The sequence below is a fragment of the Astatotilapia calliptera genome, chromosome 4, assembly GCF_964374335.1.
Source record: "Astatotilapia calliptera chromosome 4, fAstCal68.1, whole genome shotgun sequence".
In the NCBI taxonomy this organism is placed as follows: Eukaryota; Metazoa; Chordata; class Actinopteri; order Cichliformes; family Cichlidae; genus Astatotilapia; species Astatotilapia calliptera.
Window position 1 is genome coordinate 33124696 of NC_137425.1, and position 9898 is coordinate 33134593.

The following is a 9898-nucleotide window of genomic DNA, read 5'->3' on the forward strand; positions in this document are numbered from 1 at the left end:
ACCTTTCTGCAGAGAACCCAGCGGTCCCGTTCCCAGCTGAAAAGTGTGTGGAAGCACTGGAAATGCTGAAGGCGGAGTTCAGTGTGTGATTCCGTCAACTACATGTTCATGCAAAAGAAATCCGTCTTTTCCAAAACCCCTTTGTTGCCGACATCGATGAAGCCCAGCCTTTTTATCAGTTTGAGCTGGTCGAGTTACAGAACTGTGATGTTCTGAAAGACCCATTCAAGCCCAACAGTCTCGTTGACTTCTATGCCGCCCTCCCAAATGACACGTACCCTAACATAAAAAAAACATGCAATGAAGATGTCCACACTTTTTGGCAGCACGTATATCTGCGAGCAAACCTTTTCACGCATGAAACTCATGAAAACTCCGATGAGATCAGGATTGACAGATGAACATCTGCATCAGTGTTTGAGACTGGCTGTGACTAGAATGGAACCGGACATTCAACTTCTCACCGGCCAGATGCAGGCCCACAGTTCACACTGATGAACATACAGTACATAGGTAAGCTCACTTTTGAGACTTGAATAAGTTATTCTGAGTATAAACAAATATAATCATAATAAAATCTACTGGGATAAAATCCATCTCCACAACCATACTGGTATTGAAATGTTTTGTGCTGTGTAGGTGCTGTATCACTTAGTTTGGTTTCTCAGCCTGCTTGCTTTGTGGTTTTCAGAGGGAAGTTGATGAGAGAAAGCAAACAGTGGTGTCTACTAGGCTACCCTACTGGCACCTACAAAACTGGATTATAAGGAAAGAACACAAGAACTTTGAGAGACTGCTCATATGAGTCATTTAAGAGATTCTGCTCTGACAACTGAAGCTTAAGATTGCGCACGGCCAGTGTTGGGAAGGTTACTTTTAAAATGTATTCCATTACAGAATACAGAATACATGCCCCAAAATGTATTCTGTAACGTATTCCGTTACGTTACTCAATGACAGTAACGTATTCTGAATACTTTGGATTACTTAATATATTATCGTGCTTTTTACAACAACGTGAATGTACTATTGCTGTGTGATTTATTACTATTACTGAAGGTCCGCGACTCCGAACTGTAGTAAAGGGACCTCTGACTAATAAGGCGGGGTCCCTGTCGGCTCGTAGCCGAAAAATAGCTTTACTTTGTTGTGTGGGTCAACTCTGCTTGCGAGAGACAGAGAGAGGCGTTGAAAGGCTGCTCCAACGGAACTTATTGTTTTCAGAGGAAAACACGAACACAGTGTACAGTCGAGTCTTAATAGCTTACTTACAACTGGGCTCGTCAGGCTCTCTTCTTGGCTGCAGTGGTTATTATTATATTTACATGCTTCCAGCTCCCATTTTTCCTCGATGACAACTCGTACCTTTCCACTCCCCTTTTTCTCCCTCCTCGCGCTCACAGACCCATAACGTGTATGGCAGTCCATTCTCCCTGCAGCACGGACTACACTGCCCATGATGCTACATTCTTTAGAGCTATGCTTGTAGCATTCTGCCTGTTAGCTTAGCACAACAACAACAACAACGAAAAGGCCTCTCTCACCCAGGAAACACACAGTCGCAGAGAGAGAGAGTGTGTCGCCCTGTAACCATGGCAACCATAACGCTGCCGCCTGGAACAACAGAACGTAGCTGTCAAACCAAACCCAAACAGTCCTGACCCGCGACAAAATGAAACAGGAAAGTACCGCAGTGTAATCCATTTATTTCAACAAAGTAACTGTATTCTAAATACCACCTTTTTAAACGGTAACCGTAACGGAATACAGTTACTCATATTTTGTATTTTAAATACGTAACGGCGGTACATGTATTCCGTTACTCCCCAACACTGCGCACGGCACAACAGAAACTTTCTTTCTGTGAAGAACCCAGAGAGGGTTATTTGGTTATTATTGATTTCAGAAATACTGTTATTATATATTTCCTGACTTTTTTTCTGTGAAGAACCCAAAGAAGGTTATTTGATTATTTATTGATGTCATAAATAGTGTTATTAAGTATTTCCTACGTTAATTTTTTCTGTGAAGAACCCAAAGAGGGTTATTTGATCTCGGAAAGGGTTATTAATATTTGGTTATGTGCGGCTTTCTGGAAAACAATAAAGGTTAACATTTCGGCAAACCTGCGATTATCACACTTTTTCTGTTAAAAACTGACCCTGGCCCCCATCAGAGAAGGGAAAAGTTATGTGGCCCTCACTGGAAAAAGTTTGGGGACCCATGCTCTAAGGCTTTTGATCGAGTGAACCACAGAAAACCTTTTGATAAACTGAAGAGACGGGGAGTTCCTCAATACATCGTGAGGATTCTCTCTTACTGGTACGCTCATCAGAACATGCAGGTTAAATGGGGAAGCAGTATTTCTGCCCCCTTTGGCGTCAGCAATGGTGTTAGACAGGGTGGGATTTTGTCTCCAATTTTATTTAATTTATATGTTGATGATTTGTCCATACAGCTGAGAGCCTGTGTATATTAGGTAAAACATTGATAAATCATCTCATGTATGCAGATGACCTGGTTGTTTATAGTCCAAGCAGTGCTGGGTTACAGGATCTTCTCAATGTCTGTACTGAATATGGTGTGCAATATGACATGAAGTACAATGCTGCTAAAAGTGCTGTTTTGATATGTAGAACCAAGCAGGATAAACAGCTAAATTTCCCTTTGTTTAAACTGGCACAAAAAACTCTTGAAGTTCATAAAAAGGTGAAATACCTCGGGGACTTTATTACTGAGAAAATGAATGATGATGATGACATATACAGACAGCGGTGTGAGCTCTATGTCCAGGCAAATGCTACTGCACGCAAATTCAGCTTTTGTTCACTTCCAGTTAAAGTGGCTTTGTTTAAAGCGTATTGCACACCGATATATACTGCCCCCTTGTGGTCATCCTACAAACACTGTAGCATGCAGAAGCTGCATGTTGCATATAATGATGCGATAAGAATCTTTTGGAGGGGTAGTGCCAGCCAGATGTTTGTAGCTGTGTGTGTTTGGACTTTTAAAGCACTTTTAAGAAAGCTAATGTTCAATTTTAGAGAACGACTGGATGGTTCGAGTAACAGTATAATTTTAGCGCTCACAGATCCAACGGTTCCCGTTACTCATCCAGTCTGAGAAAGCACTGGTTGAAGTGTTTGTGTATTTATTGATTTCTTTTAAGTAATTGTGTTTTATGTATATTATGGTGTTATATTTTTACAAATGCTTTATATATTTACAGTGGGGCAAAAAAGTATTTAGTCAGCCACCGATTGTGCAAGTTCCCCCACCTAAAATGATGACAGAGGTCAGTAATTTGCACCAGAGGTACACTTCAACTGTGAGAGACAGAATGTGAAAGAAAAATCCATGAATCCACATGGTAGGATTTGTAAAGAATTTATATAAAAAAAAAGAAAAACACCCAGCACGCCCCTGCGGGCGTTTTATCCTTCAAGCTCGGGTCCTCTACCAGAGGCCTGGGAGCTTGAGGGTCCTGCGCAGTATCTTAGCTGTTCCCAGGACTGCGCTCTTCTGGACAGAGATCTCCGATGTTGTTCCTGGGATCTGCTGGAGCCACTCGCCTAGCTTGGGAGTCACCGCACCTAGTGCTCCGATTACCACGGGGACCACCGTTACCTTCACCCTCCACATCCTCTCGAGCTCTTCTCTGAGCCCTTGGTATTTCTCCAGCTTCTCGTGTTCCTTCTTCCTGATATTGCTGTCATTCGGAACCGCTACATCGATCACTACGGCCATCTTCTTCTGTTTGTCTACCACCACTATGTCCAGTTGGTTAGCCACCACCATTTTGTCCGTCTGTATCTGGAAGTCCCACAGGATCTTAGCTCGGTCATTCTCCACCACCCTTGGGGGCATCTCCCATTTTGACCTCGGGACTTCCAGGTTATACTCGGCACAGATGTTCCTGTACACTATGCCGGCCACTTGGTTATGGCGTTCCATGTATGCCTTGCCTGCTAGCATCTTGCACCCTGCTGTTATGTGCTGGATTGTCTCTGGGGCATCTTTACACAGCCTGCACCTGGGGTCTTGCCTGGTGTGATAGACCCCAGCCTCTATGGATCTTGTGCTCAGTGCTTGTTCTTGTGCTGCCATGATTAGTGCCTCTGTGCTGTCTTTCAGTCCAGCTTTGTCCAGCCACTGGTAGGATTTCTGGATATCAGCCACCTCCTCTATCTGCCGGTGGTACATACCGTGCAGGGGCCTGTCCTTCCATGATGGTTCCTCGTCTGCCTCCTCTTTCTTGGGTTTCCGCTGCCTGAGGTATTCACTGAGCACTCGGTCAGTTGGGGCCATCTTCCTAATGTATTCTTGGATGTTCGTTGTCTCATCCTGGACTGTGGTGCTGACACTCACCAGTCCCCGGCCCCCTTCCTTCCGCTTAGCGTACAGCCTCAGGGTGCTGGATTTGGGGTGAAACCCTCCATGCATGGTAAGGAGCTTTCTTGTCTTTATGTCAGTGGCTTCTATCTCCTCCTTTGGCCAGCCTATTACCCCAGCAGGGTACCTGATCACGGGCAGGGCGTACGTGTTGATGGCCCGGATCTTGTTCTTACCATTCAGCTGACTCCTCAGGACTTGCCTGACCCTCTGCAGGTACTTGGTGGTTGCAGCTTTTCTAGCGGCCTCTTCATGGTTCCCATTCGCCTGTGGGATCCCCAAGTACTTGTAACTGTCCTCTATGTCTGCAATGTTGCCTTCTGGAAGTTCAATCCCCTCAGTTCTGACTACCTTCCCTCTCTTTGTTACCATCCGACTACACTTCTCCAGTCCGAACGACATTCCAATGTCATTGCTGTATAGCCTGGTAGTGTGGATCAGTGAATCGATGTCTCGTTCACTCTTGGCATACAGCTTGATGTCATCCATGTACAGGAGGTGGCTGACAACTGCTCCGTTCTGTAGTCGGTATCCGTAGCCAGTCTTGTTAATGATCTCACTGAGGGGGTTCAGGCCTATGCAGAACAGCAGTGGGGACAGAGCATCTCCTTGGTAGATCCCGCACTTGATGGTGACTTGTGCTATGGGCTTGGAGTTGGCCTCTAGTGTTGTACGCCACATCCCCATTGAGTTTCTGATGAAGGCTCTTAGGGTCCCATTGATCTTGTACAATTCTAGGCATTCCAGTATCCAGCTGTGGGGCATTGAGTCATAGGCCTTCTTGTAATCAATCCAGGCAGTGCACAGGTTGGTCAGTCTGGTCTTGCAGTCTCGGCTGATTGTTCTGTCTACCAGTAGCTGGTGTTTTGCGCCTCTGGTATTCTTGCCAATTCCTTTCTGTGTCCCGCTCATGTATTGACCCATGTGCCTGTTCATCTTAGCCGATATGATGCCTGACAGGAGCTTCCATGTAGTACTGAGGCAGGTTATTGGTCGGTAGTTGGAGGGGACCGGTCCCTTCTTGGGGTCCTTGGGGATCAGGACCGTCCGGCCTTCAGTTAGCCATTCCGGGTGTCTCTCGTTAACTAGCAGCTGGTTCATTTGTGCTGCCAGACGCTCGTGGAGTGCAGTCAGCTTCTTCAGCCAGTAGGCGTGAACCATGTCGGGCCCTGGTGCTGTCCAACTCTTCATACTGGAGACCCTTTCTTGGATATCTGCCACTGTGATGGTTACTGGACCCTGTTCAGGGAGGTCGCTGTGGTCAGCCCTCAGATCCTCTAGCCACTGAGCATTGCCGTTATGGGTTGCATCCTTCTCCCATATGCTCTTCCAGTATTGCTCCGTCTCCAGCCTTGGTGGTGCTGTTCTCTTATTGTTCCCTTGCCACTGAGAGTACACCTTTGCTGGTTCTGTGGAGAACAGCTGGTTTATTCTCCTGCCTTCTATCTCTCTGGTGTACCTCCTCAAGCGGCTGGCCAAGGCTGTGAGTCTTTGCTTGGCAGTTTCCAAGGCCTCAGGTATGGACAGCTTGCTGTATTTCTTAGGCACCTTATTTGTCGCACCTTTCTGCAACTCCGTTAGTTGGCTAACCTCCCTCCGTGCTACTTTGATCTTGCCCTCTAGCCTCCTTCTCCATGGAGGGTACTGCCCCTTGTCGCTGTTCAACTTGTAGCCAAGCATCTCACTGATCACTGTTGCCGTATTGTAGATCAGCTTGTTAGTGTCGGTAATCGTGGTTGTAGGTATTGCCCGTAGTGCTGCATTAACATCATCTAGCAGACCTTCTGAGGGAACTTCACGTAATCTTGGTAACCGGCTACGCGGGATCCAGGTTTCAAGCTTGGCCATGATCCTATTTTTCAGGTCAGTTCCGCTCGCACTCAACGATCCTTCTCCTATCGCACTTGGGGCTATGTACCCAATCTCGGGTGGGGGTGATGATATCTCCCCCCTGACCTGGCGTCCTGACTCCTCCTTGCCGTAGCATTTGTGTTGTACCTCGTCAATCTCTAGCTGTGAGAGCAGTCCCTTCTTTCGAATGTTGGAACACTGAGGGCTCGTAGCCGAAAAATAGCTTTACTTTGTTGTGTGGGTCAACTCCGCTTGCCAGAGACAGAGAGAGGCGTCGAAAGGCTGCTCCAACGGAACTTATTGTTTTCGGAGGAAAACACGAACACGGTGTACAGTCGAGTCTTAATAGCTTACTTACAACTGGGCTCGTCAGGCTCTCTTCTTGGCTGCAGTGGTTATTATTATATTTACATGCTTCCAGCTCCCGTTTCTGCTTGATGACAGCTCGTACTTTTCCTTTTTCTCCCTCCTCGCGCTCACAGACACATAACGGGTATGGCAGTCCATTCTCCCTGCAGCACGGACTACACTGGCCATGATGCTACATTCTGTAGAGCTATACCTGTAGCATTCTGCCTATTAGCTTAGCACAACAACAACAAAAAGGCGCTCTCTCTCACCCAGGAAACACGCAGAGAGAGAGCGTCACCCTGTAACCATGGCAACCGTAACGCTGCCGCCTGGAACAACAGAATGTAGCTGTCAAACAAAACCCAAACAGGCCTGACCCGCGACAACATGAAACAGGAAAGTACCGCCGTGTAATCGATTTATTTCAACAAAGTAACTGTATTCTGAATACCACCTTTTTAAACGGTAACTGTAACGGAATACAGTTACTCATATTTTGTATTTTAAATACGTAACGGCGGTACATGTATTCCGTTACTCCTCAACACTGAATATAGTATATATGATGCATACATGTAGGCACATGTCTTGACCATCTTGTCCTTGCAGACTCCAGTATGATGTGAATCAAATATTATTTAAGTCTCAGTGCAGAGCCTTTATTTCAATGGCCCTGCTTGTGTTGTATAATGGAATCAAATTTATGTTTAAGCCAAATGATCGATATAAACCACAAAATTCATTTAGAGCTGATAGTTAGTTGGTTTCTCAGTTGCAGTGTTCAGCAAGCTTTGTAGAACTTCTTTGAAATGAAAACGGTTCTACTGTCTGGTGGAAATAGTTTGGTTCGGTTACTTGCTAAGCTAGGTCCCCACTCACACAGTCTTTGAGACCAGTCTGTGACCATCTGGCAACCACCTATGAGGGAAAAATGATTGGTTGTTGCAAGTTGCAAGTTGTTGCAAGTTGCCCGCTTGAAATTGGTTGACTGGCTGCTGGACTTTCGGGAAGGAATGTTGTTCCATTCTTGGAACAGTCCTGGGTTGGCTTTGGCATTTCTTGATCATGCTCCCTTCTTCTCTGCACGATACAGCGTTTTTATGTTGAGGAATATTATTCTGAAATTGTTTGCTTTCAGAATAATATTTCTCAACTCTGCTTACCCCGTTTCCTGTAGCATCTCCTGTGCGAAGTAAGCAGGGGTAGGCAGTATGTTCCTGAGAGGTAATCTGTCTGCGGCAGAGTGGTATCTCCTATATTCCACCAGAGGTCCGATTCATGGAAGTACGACCCGTAAATATGGAGTGGCTGAAGTGGCCTTTTCATCACGGGCGATGAAAAGTCTGGAGATGCGGGATGTTTTCACTTTGGCCTGTCATTCTACAAGACCATAGTTCCACAGTTAGGGGTACCGGGAGACTACATCCTCTTTCCAGGTGTCTGCTGTCAATCAGCTGTTGATGACGTCAGCCTGTCACCTCCGCTTCAGATCGCTCTCCTAAACGCTCGCTCCATAGCCAACAAATCATTTGTACTGAATGGCTTTTTTAGCAGTAATAGTCTGGACTTCATGTTTCTCATGAATGTATCCACCTTAATGAGCTCTGCCCGGTCGGCTGTCGCTTCATCGGGACTCCGCATTTGGACAATCGTGGTGGTGGTCTGATCACTGTTCACCGAGGCAATTTCGCGTGCAGGACACTGAGTTTTTCCCTTCCTTTGAGTCACAACTTCTTAAGGTTGGTTCTTCAGATATATTTTATTGTGTTTTAATTTACCGCCATCCCGGCCCCGCTGATGTTTTCATTAAAGATTTTACGGACTTTTTATCTTCCATTATTAAACTGGAGAAAGTCTTAATGATTGGGGATTTCAACCTCCACGTGGATGATCTTAGCTGTAGCATGGCCTCTGACTTTTTATCTATTACAGACTCTTTTAGTTTCATTCAGCATGTCTCTGGACCCACCGATGTTAAAGGCCACACCTTGGACCTTGTGTTTTCTCTTGGCTTAGACATAACTAATGTCTGTGTTAAAGACGTATAAGTGAGTGACCATTCCTGTGTTACTTTTAATCTTAGCTTCCCACTGTACGCACCACCTTCTAATCTCATGTTCCATAAGCGGTTCATAAATCAGGATGTTGCTTTGAAGTTTTCTAATATGTTGGACCCTCGTGTGATCAATGGCAGCACTGATGCTGATGTTGCTACACAGTGTTTTAATAATCACTGCTTGGAGATTTTAAATTCAGTGGCACCTATGAAATCTGTCATTGCTTCCCCAAAAAGAGCTCATCCATGGATAAATTATGACGTAAGGAAGGTCAAAAGAATCTGTAGGAAAGTAGAACGCCTTTGGAAATCAACTAAACTCGAAGTTCACAGGCTCCACCTTAGGGAACTTTGGGTTTCCCTACATGAAACCATAAAAACAGCCAGATCAGGATATTTTTCTCAGTTAATATCATCAAGCAAGAGAAATTCCAAGGTACTGTTTGACTCCATAAACTCTATTGTTTCCCCCGTGGTCCACCCAGTACCTGTGACCTTTATATCTGAGAGTGATGACTTTCTGAATTTCTTTGTGGATAAAGTTGATCATGTCTGTATGAGCATTGGTTCTTCAATACCATCTGTTTGTGTCTCTGGGCCACCTCCCCCTCATTTACTGTCAGTGTTTAACCCAATGACCATACATGACCTTTCACTCCTGCTGGAAAAAATGAAAATTACCACTTGTGCAAATTACATTCTACCTGCTGGGCTGTTTAAAAATGCTCTCTCTGCCATTGGCCGCTCTATTGTAGAGATATGCAATGCCTCTCTTTTAACAGGTGTGGTCCCTACGTTCTGTAAGCATGCTGTTGTTGAGCCGATATTAAAAAAGAGCAGTTTGGATCCAACTCAGCTTAAGAATTATAGGTCTATCTCTAAGCTTCCATTATTATCGAAAATTCTGGAAAAAGTAGTTGCAGATCAACTTACCACTTTTTTAGAAAAACATGAAATTTATGACAAATTTCAGTCAGGTTTCCGTAAAAGTCACTCAACAGAAACCGCATTACTTAAAGTCTCTAGTGACATTATGATGTCAGCTGACTCCGGAGCATCCTCAGTCACGGTTTTCTTGGACTTGACATCTGCCATTGACTCCATTGATCATACCATCCTGATTAACAGGTTCCGGGACGTAGTCGGTGTGTCCAGTCTGGCTCTGGAGTGGTTTCGGTCATACCTCTCCAACAGATCTTTTAGTGTTTTTGCGAATCGGTTTATGTCACATTCTAAAGATCTGACTTG